Consider the following 25,332-nt stretch of genomic DNA (forward strand, 5'->3'; position numbering starts at 1 on the left):
AAATCTTCTCTGGGTTATCATGCAGGATCTTTGTTCTCCATCAAGTAGGTGAAAGGATGATTCCCCAGTGTGTGGCATCAACTGTCAAATATGGAGGAGGAAGTGTGATGGTCTGGGGCTGTTTTGCTGGATCCAGGGTCGGTGACTTGTACAGAGTGAGAGGCACCCTGAACCAAAACAGCTACCACAGCATTCTGCAGCAGCGTGCAATACCTTCTGGCATGTGCCTAGTTGGTCAGGGGTTTAACCTACAGAAAGATAATGACCCAAAACTAACATGGAGTGGCCAGCACAGACTTCAGACTTATACCTCATGGAGCTGGTTTGAGTTGAATTGGACAGAAGACTGAAAGCAAAGCAACCTACAAATGCGACACATTTATGGGAACTTCTGCAACAGTTCTAAAGAATATTTGATTTCTATTGTAGAAAGCTGTATTTAGTTGTTGTATCTGCCGGAAGTGGCTACTTTAATGAGTCAAAAATTTAGAATACGACTTCCGGTTGACGGCATGTCGAAATAGTCGCTTTTCGCAGGGCTCCTACTTTTATCACAACTACTTAATAATTTTCTCACTACCCGCTACAAAGTGGGGACTTATATTGGTGGTATTGTTTGTCGTGGTGGCTAAGTTAGCGGTAGTGGTGGAGGATAACGATAAGCTGAGAGCTAGGCTAATTGACCTTGAAAGCAGAAGCCGCCGCAACATTCGCCTCTTGGGGGTCACTGAAAATATTGAGTGGCCCAGGCCAACGGTGTTCTTTTCTCAAAAGCTTGTGGACATATTTGGAGTGGACATTTTGAAAACGGCCCCGGATTTGGATCGAGCCCACCGGGCGCTGGTAGCAAGACCAGGCCCCAACGCGAAGCCCCGAGCGGTTGTTGTTTGTTTCCATAGCTCCCAGACCCGTGAGCTCGTTGTGTGCAAAGCTCGGGAAATGCGGGGTAAACTGAAATATAAGGACACCCCCATCCATATTCATACACAAGCCTCAGCTTCGCTACCCGGCCAAACTGTTCATTATGACTGACAAAGGGAACCAGGCGACGCCCGGAGCTACATCGCCTCACACTGACCCCTGAGTTCTAACATTCTGGAGACCTGATCTGAAAACATGGTCATAGTTGGATCCTGCCACTTCTGTAGAAGGGCTCATGACATTTTAGTTTGATGTTTGGTATCTAGAAGACAGCATGGTATGAGTAATTCTAACATCATTGTTTTTCACTGTTTTTCTCTCATTTTCCTTTACAATGCCCCTGTTTATACTATTGTTCTAATGCCACTGTTGGCATGCTCACTAGTTTGCTACATACACATATATGTATATACTGTTTTACTTTATACAAACACATATTCTTTTATTATTATTAAATGATAATGGTAAATGGCCTATATTTGTATAGCGCTTTACTAGTCCCTAAGGACCCCAAAGCGCTTTACTCAACCAGTCATCCACCCATTCACACACACATTCACACACTGGTGATGGCAAGCTACATTGTAGCCACAGCCACCCTGGGGCGCACTGACAGAGGCGAAGCTGCCGGACACTGGCACCACCAGGCCCTATGACCACAACCAGTGGGCAACCAGTGGGGTAAACTGTGTGTCTTGCCCAAGGACACAACGACCGAGACTGTCCAAGCTGGGGCTCGAACCAGCAACCTTCCGATTACAAGGCGAACTCCCAACTCTTGAGCCACGATCGCCCCTATTACCTCTCCTACAGTTTGATTCCTGCCATGTATAAATGGAGGACAACAATACCTCTGCCTGCCCTTTTTTGTGTTTTTCTTCTGTGCGTTTTTGTATAGTAAGATACATCCTAGTTCCTCAATTTTTCTAGCAGAATATTGACAAGGTATATTTTCATAGTGAGACCTTAGCCGCCACAGGGAAGCCATTTGATAGAGTTGTGATGGCGAAGTCTTCGCAGGGGAATGTTTATATCCTGCTGTGCAATGGACACTTGCAAGTTTTGTTTTCAGGGGTTTCCAGGTCCAATTTATGTCGTTCGACGTGTATGTATGTATTGTCCTGTTTTATTTTTGTTCTGGGGTTTTGTTTTGTTTTTTCCCTTTCCTGTTCACAGTCTATTACCTCAAGTACAGACACCATCCTTCCCCTGGCCACTGTCAACTTGTCAAATCAAAAACCTGCCTGAATACAGTAAGGTATGTTGAACACAATCAATGGTCTTAGAATTGTCTCCTGGAATGTGAGAGGTGTAGGGAATGCAACCAAAATTAACAAAGTTATGGCGCATTTAGAGCAGCTTAAAGGAGATGTGTTTTTTCTTTAAGAGACGCATCTCTGCAACAAAGAAGTGAGGCGACTCAAGAGAAACTGGATTGGCAATATATATCATTCCAAATTTAACACCAAGGCTAGAGGGACAGCCATACTTATTCGTAATAATATTCTGTTTGAGCAACATAAAGTTATTGCTGATCCAGATGGCCGTTTCACATTTGTGTCAGGAAACTTGCAGGGCTCACTTGTGATACTGGCTAGCGTGTATGGGCCGAATTGGGACGATGATTCTTTTATAGCTAAACTTTTCTCTTCACTTCCAAATTTGGAAAACTATCATCTTATTATTGGAGGTGATTTTAACTTGGTTCAGGACACTCTGCTGGATAGATCGTCAACTAAGGCCTGTTCCTTGAGTAAATCTGCTAAAACCCTAGAATTTTTCAAAACTGAGCTGGGGATTGTGGATCCATGGCGATACTACTAATGCATTTTCCTTTTTCTTTTATGGGAAACGTCAAAAGCCTAGATGAGAGGCCAGCTCATAGGCTTTATGTCAAATTTAAAGAAGAAAGAGCTATCTTACACGGCCAGTTTATTGAATAAGATCAAAGATCTAGATGGCAGATATGCATCAAACCCAGATCCTAACCTCTATACAGAACGTGTGAAAGTTCAAGCCAGTCTCAATTTAACCACTACCGCAACAGCTATGGTTCAATTAATTAAGACAAAGCAACACTTTTTTGAATCCGGTGATAAGGCAGGGAAACTTCTGGCCTATCAAGCCCGTGCCGAAGCAACCTCCAAACCTTCACAGGTATGTCATTGGAACAACTGCATTTCCACTCTTCATCCTCTGTATAGCTACCCTCAATTCCTCTTTAGTAATTCTCTGTATTTCCTCATTCTACAGTGGGGCAAAAAAGTATTTAGTCAGCCACCGATTGTGCAAGTTCCCCCACTTAAAATGATGACAGAGGTCAGTAATTTGCACCAGAGGTACACTTCAACCGTGAGAGACAGAATGTGAAAAAAAAATCCATGAATTCACATGGTAGGATTTGTAAAGAATTTATTCGTAAATCAGGGTGGAAAATAAGTATTTGGTCACCTCAAACAAGGAAAATCCCTGGCTCTCACAGACCTGTAACGTCTTCTGTAAGAAGCTTTTCTGTCCCCCACTCGTTACCTGTATGAATGGCACCTGTTTGACCTCATCATCTGTATAAAAGACACCTGTCCACAGCCTCAACCAGTCAGACTCCAAACTCCGCCATGGCCAAGACCAAAGAGCTTTCGAAGGACACCAGGAAAAGAATTGTAGACCTGCACCAGACTGGGAAGAGTGAATCTACAATAGGCAAGCAGCTTGGTGTGAAAAAATCAACTGTGGGAGCAATCATCAGAAAATGGAAGACATACAAGACCACTGATAATCTCCCTCGATCTGGGGCTCCACGCAAGATCTCATCCCGTGGGGTCAAAATGATCATGAGAACGGTGAGCAAAGATCCCAGAACCACACGGGGGGACCTGGTGAATGACCTGCAGAGAGCTGGGACCAAAGTAACAAAGGTCACCATCAGTAACACACTACAACGGCAGGGAATCAAATCCCGCAGTGCCAGACGTGTTCCGCTGCTGAAGCCAGTGCATGTCCAGGCCCGTCTGAAGTTTGCCAGAGAGCACATGGATGATACAGCAGAGGATTGGGAGAATGTCATGTGGTCAGATGAAACCAAAGTAGAACTTTTTGGTATAAACTCAACTCGTCGTGTTTGGAGGAAGAAGAATACTGAGTTGCATCCCAAGAACACCATACCTACTGTGAAGCATGGGGGTGGAAACATCATGCTATGGGGCTGTTTTTCTGCCAAGGGGACAGGACGACTGATCCGTGTTAAGGACAGAATGAATGGGGCCAAGTATCGTGAGATTTTGAGCCAAAACCTCCTTCCATCAGTGAGAACTTTGAAGATGAAACGAGGCTGGGTCTTCCAACATGACAATGATCCAAAACACACCGCCTGGGCAACAAAGGAGTGGCTCCGTAAGAAGCATTTGAAAGTCCTGGAGTGGCCTAGCCAGTCTCCAGACCTCAACCCCATAGAAAATCTGTGGCGGGAGTTGAAAGTCCGTGTTGCTCGGCGACAGCCCCAAAACATCACTGCTCTTGAGAAGATCTGCATGGAGGAATGGGCCAAAATACCAGCTACTGTGTGTGCAAACCTGGTAAAGACCTATAGTAAATGTTTGACCTCTGTTATTGCCAACAAAGGTTATGTTACAAAGTATTGAGTTGTATTTTTGTTATTGACCAAATACTTATTTTCCACCCTGATTTACGAATAAATTCTTTACAAATCCTACCATGTGAATTCATGGATTTTTTTTTTTCACATTCTGTCTCTCACAGTTGAAGTGTATCTCTGGTGCAAATTACTGACCTCTGTCATAATTTTAAGTGGGGGAACTTGCACAATCGGTGGCTGACTAAATACTTTTTTGCCCCACTGTATCAAGTAAAAACATTGTAAAAGCACAAGCCATAAAAGATATGTATAAAGAAAAACAGATTAAGTCTAAGAGTCAGGTACAAGCATTAACAAGCAGGAAAAGCGAGATTAAACAAATTGGTTTTTAACTGTGATTTAAAAGATTGGATAGAATCGGACGCCCGGATCGCAATCGGAAGGTTATTCCACAACTCTGGTGCAGCCAAGGCCGAGATCTAGGCTGCACCAAGAGTAACTGAGTAGATGATCTTAGTGCTCTGGCGGGAACATACGATTTAAAGAGTTCGCTAAGGTAGCTTGGTGTTGTGTTGTTGGTAATTTTAAACATAAGCAGCAGTATTTTAATTGAATGCGGTATTTAATGGGTAGCCAATGCAGGTCAGCTAGAACAGGGGTGATACAGGCAAACTTCCCAGTTCTGGTCAGAATGCATGCCGCAGCATTTTGGACTGTCTGCAGTCTATGAAGAAGGGCAGAATGAAGACCGAAATACAGTGAATTGCAGTAATCCAGCCTAGAGGTCACAAAGGTGTGGATGAGCTTTTCCAGGTCCTTATGCGGAACATAATGCCTAGCCTTAGAAATGAGATGCAGTTGGTAGAAACTAGATCTAACTACAGCGGACACTTGTTTATCGAATTTGAACGAACTGTCAAGCAACACACCCAAATTGCTAACAGTGTCAGAAAGGGAGCTGGTAAGGGAACCAAAGGCATCAGGAAGTTGGCCACGAGGAACGTTGCTGCCAAATACCACGATTTCAGTTTTCTTATCATTTAGGATAAGAGAGTTTGCTAAGAGCCATTCTTTGACCTCGCGCATGCACTCTTGAAAGCAGTGCAAGGACAAAGCAAGATCATCATTTAGTTCAAAGTAGATCTGTATATCATCAGCATAGCAGTGAAAAGCGGTGCGGTATTTCTCAAAGATTGCACTTAGAGGGAGCATATACAGTGAGAGAAGAATAGGGCTCAACACAGATCTTTGAGGCATGCCGCAGCAGACAGGTGCAGCGGAGGAAGAGCAGGTGCCCAGGTTGACCAAGAAGGACTTATTGGAGAGGTATGATTTAAACCAATCAAGGGCAACACCTTTAATGCCTACAGTATGCTCAAGTCTCGCTACTAAGATGTTGTGATCTACCATATCGAAGATAAAACTAGGACCGCAGAGCATCCAGTATCAGCAATTAGAAGAAGATAGTTGAGGACTCTAAGCAACGCTGTTTCGGTGCTATGATGTGGTTTGAAGGCAGATTGGAATTTATCATTAATGTCGTTCTCATCCAGGTACGCCTGGAGTTGTAGAAGAACTATCTTCTCGAGGATTTTAGACAGGAACGGGAGCTTAGAGATCGGCCTGTAATTCACATAATCATTATAATCAAGGTTCCTTTTTTTAAGAACAGGCTGAACTATAGCATGTTTAAAAGCTGACGGGACGCAGCCAGAGAGTAAGGAAGAATTCAATAGCGATAAAATACTAGGTCTAATTACAACGAAGCAGTCCTTAACTATGCGAGATGAGAGGATGATGTCTGAGTTCCATGCCTCAATGTCAAATGCAGACCACTCCTTTAATTCATCCTCTGGAAAACGAGCATCCAAGTGATCACAAAGCTTACGAATAACACGAGTAATCTCACCAGTATTCCTGCCATCAGCAGATGAGGCCCTCATCGCCTCTTTGACACGGTCACTCCACTTAACATCCTTTTCCTCTGTCAAGTATTGGGAACGCAACTTCTCAATCTTTGCTCTTGCCAAGCAGTGCCCTTCCATCACAGTCAGGTTGCATCTTTGAAAAGAAAGACACAGGTGCGCCAGCTCACCCAAAACATCTCCCAGAGCGGTGAGAGTAACCTTGAAGTTTGAATCGGTTAGCTTTTTGTAACAGTAATTTGCCACTGGATCTCTGTTATCACTGGATTCTCTCTTGCAGTATTCTTCCAGCACAGTGTAGTTCCTCAGAACAGCATTCACAGCTTGGTGACGCGACAGCCATCATACTTCACTCAGAGGCCTGAACGACAGTGCATCCTCATCAAGAACCTTTGCTAGGTCTTCCAGTTTTCCCCTCTATACAGCGGATCTAGAGAAAGTGGAGTAAACAGTTCTAAGAAGAGTTTCCACATCTCGCATCAAAGGTACATCTTTCCACGCATCATCAATGCCCAAGTCCTCTCTATGGGCTACACAGTGTTGTTCAGTTAAGTGTGGTATTTTCTGCTTTAATAAAGCTGCAACTCCGTTGTGCTTTCCTAGCATTACTGAGGCACAATGGAGGTCAGCATCACCATTTTCTGCATGTCTAGTTCATGCTTGGTGTAAAACTGAGTTATTGCCTGCACAATATCCTGAGCCGTGCATGCTGTCAGCTGGATGATGCCACCAAACACAGTTTTATGGTTGACGTTATTTTCCTCCCTGTATTTAATATACAGGACTAGCATTTTGTGCACTGTTATGTCTGTGCTCTCATCTATGATCAGGGTGTGCCAAGGTGCATTTTTAACTTCACACATTGTCTCATTCTGCACTACTTCATTAAATGAATTCACAAACTCAAAGGCATAATTTTTGCTTCGCCAGCTTTCTGGTATACTCAGATACTTTGCCATGTGATCATGAATTTGTTGAACCGACAGCATAGAAGAACTAATTTTGATGGCTAGTAGAATATTGTCGATGAGAACTTTAACTTCTCCGGGGTTGGATTTCTTTATGAGTGACAGCTCATTCCTCTTCTCTTGGTCTTTGGCGCTCTCTCCCAACAATGTACCGATCCCCATTCCCATCGTACATCTACTCACAATTCCAACTGCTTTCAAATGACTTTTCTGTTGAATGTGGCGCTTGAGGAATTCCAGCTTCCGTTCTGTCCACACTTTTCCCTCTGAAAACTCGCTTGGAATTTTAGCTTCGCAACATGTTTTGCAGACCAGACCTTTCTTGCTCGAAAAAGAAAAAATCTCTCCCAGTTTCACAGTTTTTTCTTCCGTTTGCACATATTCTGACAGCCATTCCATCTTAAAAGAGTCGCATTTCTTTTTTACTTTGGCTTGGTGAGAGGATGTGCCACTGCCCGTTCGTTTTGCCATTATCATAAAGGTTCAACATAAGCAGCCCTCCACATCGGCCACACCCCTTTGTTAGCTAAAACATTAGCGGCACTTAAGGATGCTGTCATAGCCTGTCAACGACATTGATTAGCTGTGTATATACGAATGTGAATTGCATCATTGGCTGGAGCAGCCAGTCACCGGTCACACTGCAAAACAGAATGAATTGTTAGAGTATTTATTTTAATTTCAATTCAGGTTAGATTTTTTTTTTTGTGCGCAACACAGATTTTCTGTGCACACAGACAGTGCCAGCAGTGCGCAAATGCGCACGCGTGCAGCTTAGAGGGAACATTGGTGAGGGGAAAACTCCTCAAGATGGGTGGTGACCATGGTGGCCATTTAGAAGTCGGCCATCTTGGATACAACTTTTGTTTTTTCAATAGGAAGAGGGCCATGTGACACATCAAACTTACTGGTAATGTCACAAGAAAAACAATAGTGTGCTTGGTTTCAACGTAACTTTATTTTTTCATGAGTTATTTACAAGTTTCTCTTTGTTCACAGCCATTGACATGTCGAAGAGGTTAACACATGAGGAGCGGATTGAAATTGTGTTGATATCTGGTGAACGCAGTAACCGGGTCTTTGCAGCAGATTTCAATGCAAGACACCCTACGAGACTAGGGCTGGGTATCGTCACTGATTTCTAGAATTGATTCGATTCTGATTCACAAGGTCCCGAATCAATTCAATCCACGATTCAATTCAATTCAATTCGATTAAATTCGATTCGATTTGATTCAATTCGATTTGAATATGGGAAATTTTGACAGTCAGAAATATTATAATTCAGTAAATTTACATATTTTGTATCTATAAAAAAGAAGCTGACACACGCAAGACTTTATCAAAGGTGTGAGCGTCACAGCAGATGCCTTTGTGTCAAAGTAGCTGAAGATAAAACACAGAAAAACATGAAGGTTTTCCTGGCTTGGGACTTTATAAAAATATTCTGCAGTACATCAAAAACGAAAGAAAACCATTAATGAACACATGAACGTTACCTCTGATGTTACAGCGGTTTTATTAGAGACACAGCGTTTTGCATTTTGCATAATTTTAAAAAGTTTAAATTTGTTCAGTATTGAACGGCAGAAATTAGGTTTTCTTTTCAGAAGTATGTAAACGGGGGAAAAAAACAGCGGCCGACAGCGCTGTAAACAACGGTAGACTTGTGCGTAACAAGCAAGCGAATAATGCAGAAAACAGTACAGAGAGAGGGGGGGAGAGAGAGAGAGCTGTGCAAGAAATGTGGTGGAAGCAAAACAGTAAAAGTCAGAGGGAATTCATGACGATGTTTATGTGAAGCGTAGTTTGGATCTTCTTTTGCTGCTGGTTCAGTCAGTTTTATTTTTATTGTTTGGAGAGAGATAAAACTAACAGCTTTAGAATCAGCGCAAAAAGGGCGTAAACACAAAGCGCGGACCCGCCAACGGATCAGAATCAGCGAGCTGTCGGCTTTCAACCCCGACCGTGTCCGTGCCGTCAGGTGAGAAAGGCGACATCTCACTGATTCTGATCCCGCTGTGTGTTTACGTCTTTGTGCAGAATCCGTGTTCCTGCTCGCATTTACTGTCTTAGCTGTTGGGTGGTTGTTGAAATTTTGTGAGATTTCACCTGAGATTCTGTCATTTTGGGCAAAATACATTTATATTAAAAAATCAATTCAGGATTTTAATGAATCGATTTCACGTTATCCAAGCCAGAATCGATTTTAATAGATAAATTGATTCTAAAAACCCACCCCTATACGAGACCACCCAACTCCCATGTTACAGTTAGCAAACTGCTTGCTAAGTTTCGTGAAACTGCTCAAGTGTACACCACTTTGTATTGGTCTTTCACGTGGAATTCCAATAAAATTGATTCATGTTTGTGGCTGTAATGTGACAAAATGTGGGAAAGTTCAAGGGGGCCGAATACTTTTGCAAGCCACTGTATCTGTAAAATTAGAAATATCCTGTTTCAGAGAGACACTGAAAAACTAGCTCATGTATTTATTACTTTTAGGCTGTACTGTAATACGTTATTATCAGGAGTCTTCAGTTAATCCAAAATGCTGCAGCAAGAGTACTGACAGGGACTAGAAAGAGAGAGCAGATTTCATTGGCTCCTTGTTAAATCTAAAATTGAATTCAAAATCCTGCTCCTCACATACAAAATCTTGAATAATCAGATCCCATCTTATCTCAGTGACTATTGAGGCACTTTGGTCTTGGATTGCAGGCTTGCTTGTGGTTTCTAGAGTATTCAGCTTTCAGGCCCCTCTTCTGTGGAACCAGCTTCTAGTTTGGATTTGAGGAACAGACACCATCTCTACTTTTAAGATTAGCCTTAAAACTTTCCTTTTTGCTAAAGCATGTAGTTAGGGCTGGATCAGGTCACACTGAATCCTCTCATAGGAGTAGACTGCTGGGGGATTCCCATGATGCATTGAGTATTTCTTCTTCAGTCACCTTTCTCACTCATTCTGTGTTAATCCGGTCTTTAAGTCTGACATCATTAGCCATGTCTGGGCCCAAACTCCACTGCAGGTCCCAAAGTCAAACGATCACTGCAGCTATTACTGAGAGTTGAAAAAATTCTTTCATCTGTATAAAATGATCAGTGTGGCTGCTCTACCAGGTGTAGAGCTCTACCAGGTCCATCTGCACACTGCATTGCTTGCTGGGTAATACTCACAGGATCAGAGATAAGGCCAGATAGCCGAACCAGACTTCCTGCACTGGGGCCGCGGATCCTGTAGATCAGTGGTTCCCAAACTTTTTTCGCTGGGCCCCCCTTTGTTTTACAGAAAAATGTTCACCCCCCCCCTCGCGCGCACACACACACACGCACAAACTAACACATTCTCCAACCACACACCCATATTTTGCTCAATTGCGGTTTATTTCACACCTCAAACATTTAGTAAACAATTAAGCAAATACAAGTAATCTGCAGGTAGTAAGAAAACTCTTTTACGCTACGTCCGCACCTACACGGGTATTTCTGAAAACGCAGCTGTTTCGTCCACACGTAAACAGCGTTTCGAATCACCGAAAGCGGAGATCGTTTTTTGCGTTTACGTGTGGACGGGGAATACAGAGTTTGTCACGCAACGTCAAAGGTATGTGCCTTTTTTCACGTCAGCTGTGCGCCACGTTATTGCTTATATGAGATGAATTGCAGAATGGCAGATAGTCAGATTAACAGTATTTTGTCTCTATCTTCAGGTTTTACACTCTTACATATAAACACACAGTTACTGTCCCTCTATTAAGAAAGGCAGAGGCATCACGGTGTAATTATTTTACATGTAGTTGTTTTTTCCCTGTGTAATAATATTCAACATTGCTATCAATAAATTTTTCAAAAAAAATGTTTCTCTGTGCAAAATGGGTTTAAAAACATAAACAACTGTGGAATACTGTTTGTCTGTGATTTAGACAGGGGGAACAAATCGTGGCAGGATCAGCCTGATATTATTTGTATCCCACTGTAACTTTACTGTATACAGAGCTAACATCTCCAAAATGTCAGGAGTAGTTAGTCATTACAACAGGTGTTTGTGAACTAAAAATCAAGAATGTGGGATACTGTTTGTCTGTGATTTGGACAGCTCCCGGCGTGTGCTCCCGACAAAGGAAAGACCAATTCTGCAGGGGAGACCTACCTTGGCACTTGTGCAGGTGAAACCAAAGGGAAGATATGTTTCACCATATTTTCTAGTCTTTGGCTTAGAATAAAGTTGGTTTGGAAACATATTCAGCTATGCTTCATCTCCTGCTTTGCGTTTGTGTAGGCGCCCCGTGCTAGCAGTGTCCAAGCGTTGTTTTTGGGGTTTTTTTCCCCTTTTCATGCCACGCCCCCCCTGCAATGGCTCTGCGCCCCCCCTTAGGGGGCGGGCCCAACACTTTTGGGAAGGTCTGCTGTAGATCAACACCATCCAAAATTCACTACTAGCTGTCCTTCTGATTCTTCTCCTTAACACCATACCCATACCTGCCCAGCACCTCATCATCATCTCTCTTCCCTTCACTTGAAGCCTCTTCAATTACTAGAATTGCCAGAATTTGTTCATTCTTCTAACTAACATCCAACCTGTGGAAAATATGCGTTGACAACATTCAACATCACTATGGCAGCAGCCGCGGTGCAGAAGCCACAGAGAGCTGTAGTGGCATGCCCGCGGGCTCTGCCGGCAGCCGGCTGTGCCAGAGTGGACGATTCCCAGGTCCAGAGGCCTGAGGACCCCCCAATGGGCCTGTGATGTTCCCTGAGAGGTGGAGTCTAAGGTCTAAGACTGACATATAGACTAGAGATGGACCGATCCGATATTACGTATCGGTATCGGTCCGATACTGACCCAAATTACTGGATCGGATATCGGCGAGAAATAAAAAATGTAATCCGATCCATTAAATATCAAAAAAGCACCTCACAAAGCTTGCTACACGGCGTAACTCGGCTCATAACCATAGCACGTCGCAGCAGTATGCGTCACATGATAGAGCCGCTGTGTGTATTTGCAGCCTTGCTAGCAAACCAGCATTTCATCTCCGAGGAAGTTTTCCCAGAGCAAAGCAAGTGTGTAAGTTCATCTCTGAATGTTTGTAAAGCATTCCCACCTTAAGCTTAACAACAGATATATGGAGCGACTGCCTCTCTCTCTCTCTCTCTCTCCTGCTGCTACTTCGATTGTGAAACTGTTTAATGATCAGCTGATCGGCTTTTCTGTCGAGAGTCCGTCTCTCTTCTTAGTTTTTGGCCCACTTCTCACCAGAAAGAGGAAACCAGCGGCTGAACAACAGCAGCACTATTAAGCTTGATAAGCTGTTGTTAGAATTTATTTAATATTACTTTCTAGACCAGGATCTTTTTCTACAGCTGACATCTGGTAACTGTGCAGGGGCGGATCTAGCAAAGTTTAGCCAGGGGGGCCGATAGGGCATGAACAGGGAAAAGGGAGCACAAAGACATACTTTTCTTTTTTTGGGGCGATCGTGGCTCAAGAGTTGGGAGTTCGCCTTGTAATCGGAAGGTTGCCGGTTCGAGCCCCGGCTTGGACGGTCTCGGTCGTTGTGTCCTTGGGCAAGACACTTCACCCGTTGCCTACTGGTGGTGGTCAGAGGGCCCGGTGGCGCCAGTGTCCGGCAGCCTCGCCTCTGTCAGTGCGCCCCAGGGTGGCTGTGGCTACTATGTAGCTTGCCATCACCAGTGTGTGAATGGGTGTGTGAATGGGTGGATGACTGGATATGTAAAGCGCTTTGGGGTCCTTAGGGACTATAAGGCGCTATATAAATACAGGCCATTTACCATTTCTTGTTTTCATTTAAAATATCTAGCTTTTAATAAATAATTATCTGAATCTTACACCCAAAGTTTTAATCTGATGTAAAATATATAGAAGTCCATTACTGTATATAGTAACTGTTAAGTCTAATATACCCTAGTAAGCTATACTACTTTTTCCTTTGGGAAGATACCATCTGTGCAGTCTGCAATTCTGTTGAAGAAAGATGTTGAATCTATTTAATTATTCTTGAAATATAATTTCTTTCTGTGCATTTTCCCCCCTGCATCAAAATAAATTTGATTACATCGATTAAGCATCATGAGCTGGAGGGTGGGGGGTGGTTCCCTATTTTTTTTTTTGCTGGGAGTTTGCAACCCTATTAGTTAGGTTGCTTGATATTTCTGCTAAGTACTCTTTAAAATACCAGAATAGGGAGGATGGAGCAGGTTTACGTTTATTAGATTGATCAGTATTGCTGAACTATGAAATATTTTGTTGTATTTTTTACATACAGGTATAACAGAATAGCTTTAGTGTTGTTATTTATTTAAACTTGAGTATAAACTTATACAAAATGCAGCAAGATATAAAAAAAAAAACGTTTTATTGATTAAAAAACACACTATATCGGATTCATATCGGTATCGGCAGATATCCAAATTTATGATATCGGTATCGGACATAAAAAAGTGGTATCGTGCCATCTCTAATATAGACACAGATGAATAGGCAGACACGGACACAAGCGTACATTCCCAACCTCATGCACGCATATACCCTGCTCTTCATCCTCTACACCGATGACTGCAGATCCACACAGCCCAACTGTCACCTGGTGAAATATGCTGACAACACAGTTCTCCTGTCACTGCTGTCAGGCTGCTCACAACTCCACGGGCCTGCTCTTCAGGAGTTTGTAGAGTGGTGTGACTAAATTTTTTAAATCATAGACTGTATAAAAGAAAAAATATCCAGACACCTCTTCTATCTTACAAAATAAACACTACAAAGTACAAGAAAATGATGAGATGAGACCGGACGGGATAACTGGTTTAAATTCTAAATTTAGTAGATGCCTTTGCAATATACTGCATAGATAACTTTGACATAATCAGTATTTTTAATTTTTTTCATATTCTGTTGGTAATGTAAGTAAATATGTGTGGGTGTGTTTAACTAAAAATTGTACTGAGCTGTTAAAGAGTGCTGTAAGAGCCAAGACTAGCAGGGAAGGGAAAACAGAAAAACAGCAGTGTTACGTCATATGAGCAAATTTTGTCTTTGAATATAAAAACCCATAAAAAGAAATACAATTGGTCAAATAGCTTTCATTTTGTGTTAACTGTTTGTAGTTTAAACAACAAATTTGCACACAAAAAAACCCCCTAAACAAAAACAACAAAAACTGATCATTCATTTTTGAGTGAAAACAGCTCCTATAAATACACCGTTTATATGTATAATATAAATAGTGCTATCTATATGTGCAGGGCTCGCAAAACTCTTCAGTTTTTGGTAGCCCAAAATAAATTTAAGTAACCCGAATAAAAAAAAGAGCAATTTTTTGATTGATGTTTTGTTTCCTGTTTTGTTTCCGTTACAATATTATACTTTAATGTATAATATTGTAACGGAAACAAAACATTAATCAAAAAATTGTTGAAACTCAAATTACAACATTGTATAAAAATTACAATCATCAATTCAAATACTTGGTTCTAATTGAACAGACATTTCTATGAACTTGTAAGAACTGTGTAGAACATGAATCAGTCTGTGTCAGATCCTGAATTTGAAATTTCCACTGAAGTCACGGGTAAGAGGCAAGTGGAACCAAGATCTAGGCCACCAGTTTGCAAAGACTGCTAAATTTTGCCAGTGGTAGTTCACTCTTTGCAACATAGTACGCTGTTCTAAACAGATTTTTCAGGTTTATTTTTAGTATGTTATTTGCAATTGGTGTTTGTTCTGGGAAAGATATTGCAGACTGAGCAATAATGCATTTCTTGCATTTCTCATGGGTTCTAATGGGGGCCTTTCTTAAAATTACTGGTCCCAGTAACAAAGGCGCTTGTTGACTCAGAAATCGAGGGAAAACCAACAACACACCCGGCAGAACATTATGTTGTTTACACGGTTGCACATAAGTGGTCCGCATTGCGCATTCGCTGTCAAAATAAAAGACATCTCTGTGCGTTCATTATTTGTTTGAAGCCAGCTCACCTCCTGCAACCACTTTTCCGAGAATACGCGCTTCTTTTGTGGTTCGGACTCCTTCTGACATTTCTTTGGAGGTGGAGGAACACCAAAGTAATTGCTTAAAGGAGCTTCTTCGACATCTTTAAGAGTTCTAAACAAATGTCTATCCTCCTCCAGAAAATCTTATGTACGCAAACACGCGTTGCAACTTCTTATCTTTTTTATTTTGACAGCGAATGCGCACCTGCGGACCACTTATGTGCACCCCTGGTTATTATTTAGCTCGTCATGTTGCAGCCACAGAATTTCTTTTGTCCATGAAACCATAAAGCTGCACTTTATTTTTGCCTTATATCCTGCTGCTTTTACACACGCACTCACATAACGCTCAGCGATTCTCTGCGCGATCAACCTCTCACATGTTTAAGCTTGCTGCGGGAGATTTTACTTGTCATGTTTGCATAGTAAGCTAACGACTGATAAGACGATGTCAGAGGAATTGGTGCGCAAATTATCGTCACTCACCAATCAGTACTATCGCTCTCCATACACAGTTTGCGCGATTGCAAAGTGAAAGCAAAAAACAAGCGCAAATTCAAACGCGATTTCAATGTCACATATTTACAGTGGCTCACCGATGCCAATGACATAATTACCCAGCTACATTTCCGAAAGAATGCAAAAGCACTGACATATATTTTTCCTTCCTATGATAGCCCGACGGGAGGGCAGAGATAGATTTTGGTAGCCCGACTGGAAAAATCGCTAGCCCCGGGACGTCGGGCTAGCGATTTTGCGAGCCCTGATGTGCCAAGTAAACACTCACGCCACTAGCATGACACACTACTAGCTGGCTCTGCAGTCTTGCTATACATATTTTGAAATGATAATTGTCTTATTTTTAGAACTATATTTTTAAATTATAAAGGCTTCTCAATATCTACATGTCATTATTTAGCTTTATTAAGTTCACCCGACATGACAGGAAAGGCAAACAGCTTTCAAAACAGTCTAAAGGAGGACTCCGAATGGAGGATGGGGCTTGAGACACTGCGCAGGGCATCGATCGCACACTCAGACACATCAGTCCGAAGAAGAAAACACATCAGCAGATGCCTATCGGCTGCTGTCTCATTTTCCAATTTGTTCCTTTTCCATTAACAGGCTGTAACTGCCTGAGGCTGGTTCTGCTGAGCTTAATGAGGCAGCGTGGAGAGGAAATGCCTCACATGTGCAATGACAAGGTCCAACATTTAACCATCATCACTATACTTCAAGGAGACAGATGCATAAGTTTCAAACACAGAAAATGACGACCTTTTGGCTTTGTCACAATTGTGAAAAAGTTGTAACAAAACATGACCCTCTGGGAGTCAGACTGTCAAAATTTCTAGTTCTATTAATCAGCTTGAACTGATTAATCATTGATTCAAATAATAATGATACAGTGGTTAAAAAAAACAAAAAAAACTTGGAGCCCGAGGGTTCGTATTGGACACCAACCAAACAATTATGTCTTTATTTAATATTACTTAACAAGTTCAGAATTACAATTACACAAGGTGTACCACCTCCTGCTTCAGACACAGCAGAGATTTAAATGCAGTAGACCATGAACTCAAACTAAATAAAAATACATGCTTTGACAAATTTCACGCCATTTGAAGCCATTTAAAACCTTTAGTTTTGGTTCCAGGCATGGAAATAAATCATCTACCCACAGAACTACCCACAAAACTCAAAACACTGGGTCAACGACCCAAGAACCACAACAACCTCACACCTCTAACCACAAAACAGTGTCACTGCAGTACAGAAAATTAAAAACCTCCTATGTGTAGAAAATAAATGAGAAACTGTAACACAGAATAAGAAATAAGAAATGCAAGCACAGAATCCCGTGTGCTATTTCTTTTTGAGAGCAAAGTGGAGCAAGAGTGAAGAAATGTTGTTCAGCCAGGCTCAGGATAATACCATACTGAAGTGGAATCCTCTAATGTTTGAAAAACTGCCCTGAAACTGAATCAGGTAAAGTGAATAACATTGATCTTCTCATTAAAATGCAATGCTGTGCTAGGAAATCATGAGGTTGCTACTTTGAAAGGTACCATGAGCTGAAAATGTTATCTTAGTAGTATCTGATGCAACCCTTCATTAGATAATAGTGGATACAGTACAGTCAGTTTGCTGAAAACAAATGTCAAATGTTAGAGGGAGGGATCCCAGTAAGGCCATTCCAGTCACCCACAGCTTTATATAATTAAATTTATTAATATCATACGTGAAAGTTCAAAGGGCTAATATGTATGAAAACATATTTTAAAAAAATATTGAATATGGCATATTTTACTGATAAGAGAAACATATGCACTTATGCTGTGTGTGGCATGTATTTTAGGGATGAGCAAAAATCACTGCAAAAATCCAACAGCAGCTGCTTTGATCCAGCCAGCTATAAAGAGGACTGCTCAGGAGAATCTATTCCTTCTGTGTTCAGCTCAATACACTATTGATTTTGGTAGGAGCATGCAGGAGGCAAATACATGTTCTTATTAGCAACTCCCTACATCATACTGGAACATTGTAGAGTTATCTGATTACCAGCTAATGAAAGACGATTCAGGCCCCTGTTTTGAGAGCAAGCATCTGTGATGTGTGATGGGATCATTTGATAGCAAGTTCAAGATGGCCCTCGAACTGCTTCACATATGCTATGAATTATTATTAAGCTAAAAGAGATCAATTCTGGGATATGAATAAGTGAACAGTAGTCACCAATTTTGAACTGGGGAATAAAGGAAGGACCTAAGTCTTTCTAAGAAGGCCCTAATTGTGAAGGATGTGACAGAATAAGTCTGATCTGTAGCAACTCCATGACATCAGCTCAATAATAATGAAAGACTAAGGGGTCGTTAGGAATACCTAGACCAGGGGTCAGCAACCTTTAACACCCAAAGAGCCACTTGGACCCGGTTTCCATGCAAAAGAAAACACTGGGAGCCGCAAATACTTTTTGACATCTAAAATGAAGATAACACGGTATATATTGGTTTTTTTTTTACCTTTATGCTTTGTGTGAACAACTAAAGTAAGTAAGTAAAGTTTATTTATTAAGCACTTTTCACAGACAGGCAGTCACAAAGCGCTGTACACAAATATTAAAATAAAGAATACAATCAATAGACATTATACACAATGTAAAAGGTCAAATGTAAAGAATGTAAAGAATATCAAATACGTGGATCAACAAAAGGCTTGTTTGAACAGCAAAGTTTTTAACTGCTTTTTAAAAGAATCCACAGAGCAACTAAAGTGTGTTGCTTATGAAATCCATGAAGTGTTACAGAGAAAATTTAATTTTATTTATGTAATTAACACATTTTGAACTCTTAAAGAAATATAAAAAAAGCTTAACTAAAATCATCCATGTAGCAAACAAAAACTGTTGTGAGCCGCCACCCTTATATCGCCTTTGGGCTTTTGGAGCGTTGACCTGACTTTTAAAAAGTAATTGGAAAAAAAGCACTATGCTGCTAAAAAATGAAAAATACATATTTGCAAAATTCTGCCTAAATATGTATTTTACCTGGTTAATGTGTGTGGCAGGGCGTGGTCTGCAGTGCCGCTGCATGGGAGTCGGACGCACCTGAGTGGCACCCGCAATCACGCCTCGCCGCCTTAAAGTCTGTGCTCTCTCTGCTGTTGTGTTGTCGGGCTGTGAGTTGAAAATCTACAGCCGGCTGAATGTACAGCAACCATGTGTGAAAAGTGGTCAATAAAGAGATGCTGAAAAGCATGTTCATGGAAACATCGTCGGGTCTGCTGTGGTACATTTACAATGGGACTTCTGCTCCTGAACCTCTGCGCACAGCGTCTGCAAATCGGGGCTGTACGAAGTCGCTTTCATCTTTACGCAGTACTGTAAGCTGTCATCTGTGAGGCGTGAGCGGTGTTTGTTTTTAACATAGTTCACGGTGGAGAATAACTGCTGATATAATGTGGATCCCAAGATCAATAAATGGTCTATCTGGGGTTGAAAGTCTCGATAAATGCACAGCGTTTCGGCAGGTATACCGGCTTCCGCGAGTGTGACGCTTATTTTGAGTGATGAAAAATAATAAAATTATTTTATTTTATATTTCAATATCACAATAATCTTCCAATTTAGAACTACAAGTTAAAAAAAATAACTAAACACAAATAAAATACACTTCAGCTAAATACTTCTAATTTATTTTCCCAAACCACAGAGCCGCAGTATAAGGACTAAAGAGCCGCATGCGGCTCCGGAGCTGCAGGTTGCCGACCCCTGACCTAGACTATTTGATCAATTGATTGGGCATCGAAAAATGGAAATATGATAGACACTAAGAGAAATAAGAAAAGCACTCTTGCAGCAATCCGTGAACTCTCTAAGAAGGTTGCTGTAGTGTGCATTGCTTACATCCTGAACAGTCTGTAACCTACAGTGGGGCAAAAAAGTATTTAGTCAGCCACCGATTGTGCAAGTTCCCCCACTTAAAATGATGACAGAGGTCAGTAATTTGCACCAGAGGTACACTTCAACTGTGAGAGACAGAATGTGAAAAAAAAATCCATGAATTCACATGGTAGGATTTGTAAAGAATTTATTCGTAAATCAGGGTGGAAAATAAGTATTTGGTCACCTCAAACAAGGAAAATCCCTGGCTCTCACAGACCTGTAACGTCTTCTGTAAGAAGCTTTTCTGTCCCCCACTCGTTACCTGTATGAATGGCACCTGTTTGACCTCATCATCTGTATAAAAGACACCTGTCCACAGCCTCAACCAGTCAGACTCCAAACTCCGCCATGGCCAAGACCAAAGAGCTTTCGAAGGACACCAGGAAAAGAATTGTAGACCTGCACCAGACTGGGAAGAGTGAATCTACAATAGGCAAGCAGCTTGGTGTGAAAAAATCAACTGTGGGAGCAATCATCAGAAAATGGAAGACATACAAGACCACTGATAATCTCCCTCGATCTGGGGCTCCACGCAAGATCTCATCCCGTGGGGTCAAAGTGATCATGAGAACGGTGAGCAAAGATCCCAGAACCACACGGGGGGACCTGGTGAATGACCTGCAGAGAGCTGGGACCAAAGTAACAAAGGTCACCATCAGTAACACACTACAACGGCAGGGAATCAAATCCCGCAGTGCCAGACGTGTTCCGCTGCTGAAGCCAGTGCATGTCCAGGCCCGTCTGAAGTTTGCCAGAGAGCACATGGATGATACAGCAGAGGATTGGGAGAATGTCATGTGGTCAGATGAAACCAAAGTAGAACTTTTTGGTATAAACTCAACTCGTCGTGTTTGGAGGAAGAAGAATACTGAGTTGCATCCCAAGAACACCATACCTACTGTGAAGCATGGGGGTGGAAACATCATGCTATGGGGCTGTTTTTCTGCCAAGGGGACAGGACGACTGATCCGTGTTAAGGACAGAATGAATGGGGCCAAGTATCGTGAGATTTTGAGCCAAAACCTCCTTCCATCAGTGAGAACTTTGAAGATGAAACGAGGCTGGGTCTTCCAACATGACAATGATCCAAAACACACCGCCCGGGCAACAAAGGAGTGGCTCCGTAAGAAGCCTTTGAAAGTCCTGGAGTGGCCTAGCCAGTCTCCAGACCTCAACCCCATAGAAAATCTGTGGCGGGAGTTGAAAGTCCGTGTTGCTCGGCGACAGCCCCAAAACATCACTGCTCTTGAGAAGATCTGCATGGAGGAATGGGCCAAAATACCAGCTACTGTGTGTGCAAACCTGGTAAAGACCTATAGTAAACGTTTGACCTCTGTTATTGCCAACAAAGGTTATGTTACAAAGTATTGAGTTGTATTTTTGTTATTGACCAAATACTTATTTTCCACCCTGATTTACGAATAAATTCTTTACAAATCCTACCATGTGAATTCATGGATTTTTTTTTCACATTCTGTCTCTCACAGTTGAAGTGTACCTCTGGTGCAAATTACTGACCTCTGTCATCATTTTAAGTGGGGGAACTTGCACAATTGGTGGCTGACTAAATACTTTTTTGCCCCACTGTATATCATAAAGGACTCCCTGCCATGATAAGCCAAGGATAAAACCACCAACCTTTCACTGAGTAGATGGCCCTCTCTACCTCCCATAAATGTGATAGAGGCACTTGCATCCACCCCAAGAATTCTACAGTGAAGACACTTTGCATACGCTAAATGCTTATTGAGTGGCATAAACAGGAAAGGGAACCACAAATATAGTAATAATAATAATGGATTGGATTTATATAGCGCTTTTCAAGGCACCCAAAGTGCTTTACAATGCCACTATTCATTTACTCTTGCATTCACACACTGGAGGCAAGCTATGGTTGTAGCCACAGTTGCCCTGGGGCAGACTGACAGAAGCGAGGCTGCCATAACGCACCATCGGCCCCTCTGGCCAACACTAGTAGTAGGGTAAAGTGTCTTGCCCAAGGACACAACGACCAGGACAGAGAGCCCAGGGATCGAACCGGCGACCTTCCGGTTACAGAGACGCTTCCCAACCCCCTGAGCCACGGTCGCCCCAACTATAAGGTTGGGTAGCTCACTATAAGGAGGAAGTGTGGCCATATTTGTTTGATATGCCCATTGAAGTACATATCCTGGTCAAACATGACTTCAAGATTCCTCACAGTATTACTGAAGGCCAAGGTAATGCCACCTAGACTAAGTATCAAATTAGATTTTTATGGGAAGTACAGTAACCTCACTTTTATTTCAGAAAACACATGTGTGGCAGCAATGGACAACACCATTACATTTACCCCCCTTCAAACAATAGCACAGAGGAAATCTGAACATCTCATAGTGTCAACATTAAAATTCACTCTATTGGTGTTGTCAGTCAAAACTAAAAGAATTAAATTACAACATTTTCTTCAGCTCAAAAATACTTCTCCCCAACAGTAGGTAGGCAGTAAAATTCTACCATGATACATTTCAGTACTGGAATACCCCAGTTGTCATCAGGATTTTAAGTATCCTCTTTCTGAGTAGTCAGTGCAATTAAAGATGATGTCTTGATTAAAAAACATGCTGAGGATTTAATATGTAAGCAATGTTTACTTTCAACACATTAGATCCTCTCCAAGTTATTGTGGAAGATTACAATAGACAACGCCCAAGTTGTAATAAAATAATTTCTTAATAATAAAATGATAACTTTACATAATGGTTCACAACAAAATACCATAGCACTAAAGTTTGACACGGATAAATTGAAATGAACTTGAATGAACGAAACAGTCTGCTGAGATGACTACCCAGATGAACTGATTGCTTACAATCAGTGAGATGGTTGCCCACCCTGGTTCAGTTGGAGGTTTTTTACCTGTTAAAGGGGAGTTTTCTTGTTGTTTATCTAATATTGGGGACTGCGTTCTTCCATTTGCGCAACATCTCTAAAATTAGAAATATCCTGTCTCAGAGTGACGCTGAAAAACTAGTTCATGCATTTATTATTTCCAGGCTGGACTACTGCAATTCATTATTATCAGGATGTCCAAAAAACTCACTGAAAAGCCTTCAGCTAATCCAAAATGCTGCAGCAAGAGTACTGACAGGGACTAGAAAGAGAGAGCATATTTCTCCTGTTTTGGCTTCCCTTCATTGGCTTCCTGTTAAATCCAGAATTGAATTCAAAATCCTGCTCCTCACATACAAGGTCTTAAATAATCAGGCCCCATCTTATCTTAATGACCTTGTAGTACCATATCACCCTATTAGAGCACTTCGCTCCCGCTCTGCAGGCCTACTTGTTGTTCCTAGAGTATTTAAAAGTAGAATGGGAGGCAGAGCCTTCAGTTTTCAGGCCCCTCTTCTGTGGAACCAGCTTCCAGTTTGGATTCGGGAGACAGACGCTATCTCTACTTTTAAGATTAGGCTTAAAACTTTCCTTTTTGCTAAAGCATATAGTTAGGGCTGGACCAGGTGACCCTGAATCCTCCCTTAGTTATGCTGCAATAGATGTAGGCTGCCGGGGGATTCCCATGATGCATTGAGTTTTTCCTTTCCAGTCACCTTTCTCGCTCTCTATGTATTAACAGACCTCTCTGTGTTTAATCATATCTGTTATTAACCTCTGTCTCTCTTCCACAGCATGTCTTTTATCCTGTCTTCCTTCTCTCACCCCAACCGGTCGCAGCAGATGGCCGCCCCTCCCTGAGCCTGGTTCTGCCGGAGGTTTCTTCCTGTTAAAAGGGAGTTTTTCCTTCCCACTGTCGCCAAAGTGCTTGCTCATGGGGGGTCATATGATTGTTGGGTTTTTCTCTGTATCTATGAAGCGCCTTGAGGCGACTTTTGTTGTGATTTGGCGCTATATAAATAAAATTGAATTGAATTGAATTGAATATTGTAGCATCTGTAACCCACAATATAAAATGCTTTGAGACGACAGTTGTTGTGAAATAATTTTTTTTTATTTGACTTGAATAAAAACAAAGCTCCTAGCTCCTTTTCATTATTTGTGCTGATGTTTTTCATTGAAAATTGGGTGGAGGCAATATTGTGTTGTTTCAACCAGTTTGTGAAGTTTGACAGCAAATGCAGTGGCAAACATCTGCAGTGGCAAAATGCAAGTCAGAAAAAAAGCCAGAGACACCACTTAGATCAACTAGAGCCAGAAAAGGATCGTGGCTGTCACTATTTTTCCCTGGAAGCTCTCCTTCTGTTGACTGCCTTGACTTTGTTCATTTTATCAATAGCAGTTTGGTAAAATACTGGACAGTATTTGCAGTAAATTCAGTGTGCTATGAGTGACCTGCAGTCACACAGCTTGCATGTTAACTGGATTCACCGATACCATTTGAGAGCAAAAAAAGCAGAGCCACAACACTGGCATCCTTGTCACTGTGTTACTAACAAAGGCAAACCACAGATCTCCTGGCAGTACATTACACAATAAGTTTACACTCTAAGGTGTTTTATATCAGCCTCTATATTAGTCCTTGCTATTCTAGTAGAATCCTCAGTTTACAGCATAGGAGAGTTTTACAACCGATATTATAAAAATTCAATTTTTTCCCCTCTGTCAGTGCAATACTGCCAAAATTACATAAATCCGTAGTTAATGTATTTGTTGCTTCTACAATATAATATTATAATTCCTTATTATCAAAGTGTTCTATGTAATCTTTCATGTTACATGGAAGAGAGGATGTGGCATTTGCAACCTGTGAAAGCACAACAGAGTGAACCATGAAAGGTCATGTTATACTCAAGTTACAAACAACCTGCTAAGATGACTGCTCAGATGAGGTGAATGCTGATAATCAATGAGTCACTGCTAATACATGATTGCTATGGGTTTTCACACAGCACATCCTGCAGGAAATGGACATCATCACTGAGAAATGATTGTCCAGCATGTGTGTACAAGCATGCTTAAGTGCACTACCTGCATGTGTGTGTTCAGCTGCATGCACTCTGCACGAGTGATCTGATATCTGCCCAGAAAACATGGCTCAACCCATCAGTGTAGCACGGCCCTGATAAAATGATCAGACCACGGCTGTAATGGCCTCTATCCACCACCCAACCCTTCAATTATGGCTGACATGCCAGCCTGTTCAGCCCCAATTTAATCAGGCCTGCTTGAGCTGCATCCACACCCAGCCACACACACACAGACACTCTCTCTCTCTCTCTCTCTCTCTCTCTCTCTCTCTCTGTCTGTCTTACAAATGCTCTGGCTGCATAAAGGCTCTAACAACCTGTCAATAACCTCAACACTCAACACACGATTTATGCTTCATACCGTACATGCACATATACCACTTGTGGGTACTTATGCAAATAAAGCATTTTACTAGGAGAAATGTTCCTTGCATACATTTTGCATATGTTAGAATGTTTCTATTATTCATAAGTATATAATAGAAATTGTTTATTGTGTAATGCACATGC

The 25,332-nt window shown here is 41.7% G+C and overlaps 1 protein-coding gene and 1 pseudogene across 1 annotated transcript in view; both read right to left on the reverse strand.

Annotated features, from left to right (window-relative positions):
- Positions 1 to 25,332, reverse strand: part of cacna1ba (calcium voltage-gated channel subunit alpha1 Ba) — a 292,202-nt gene that overhangs the window by 256,417 nt on the left and 10,453 nt on the right. The window lies entirely within an intron of this gene.
- Positions 5,917 to 7,877, reverse strand: LOC148100185 (protein FAM200C-like; annotated as a pseudogene).

The sequence above is a fragment of the Neolamprologus brichardi genome, chromosome 12 (assembly GCF_056152115.1).
Source record: "Neolamprologus brichardi isolate AB-2024 chromosome 12, ASM5615211v1, whole genome shotgun sequence".
NCBI lineage: Eukaryota > Metazoa > Chordata > Actinopteri > Cichliformes > Cichlidae > Neolamprologus > Neolamprologus brichardi.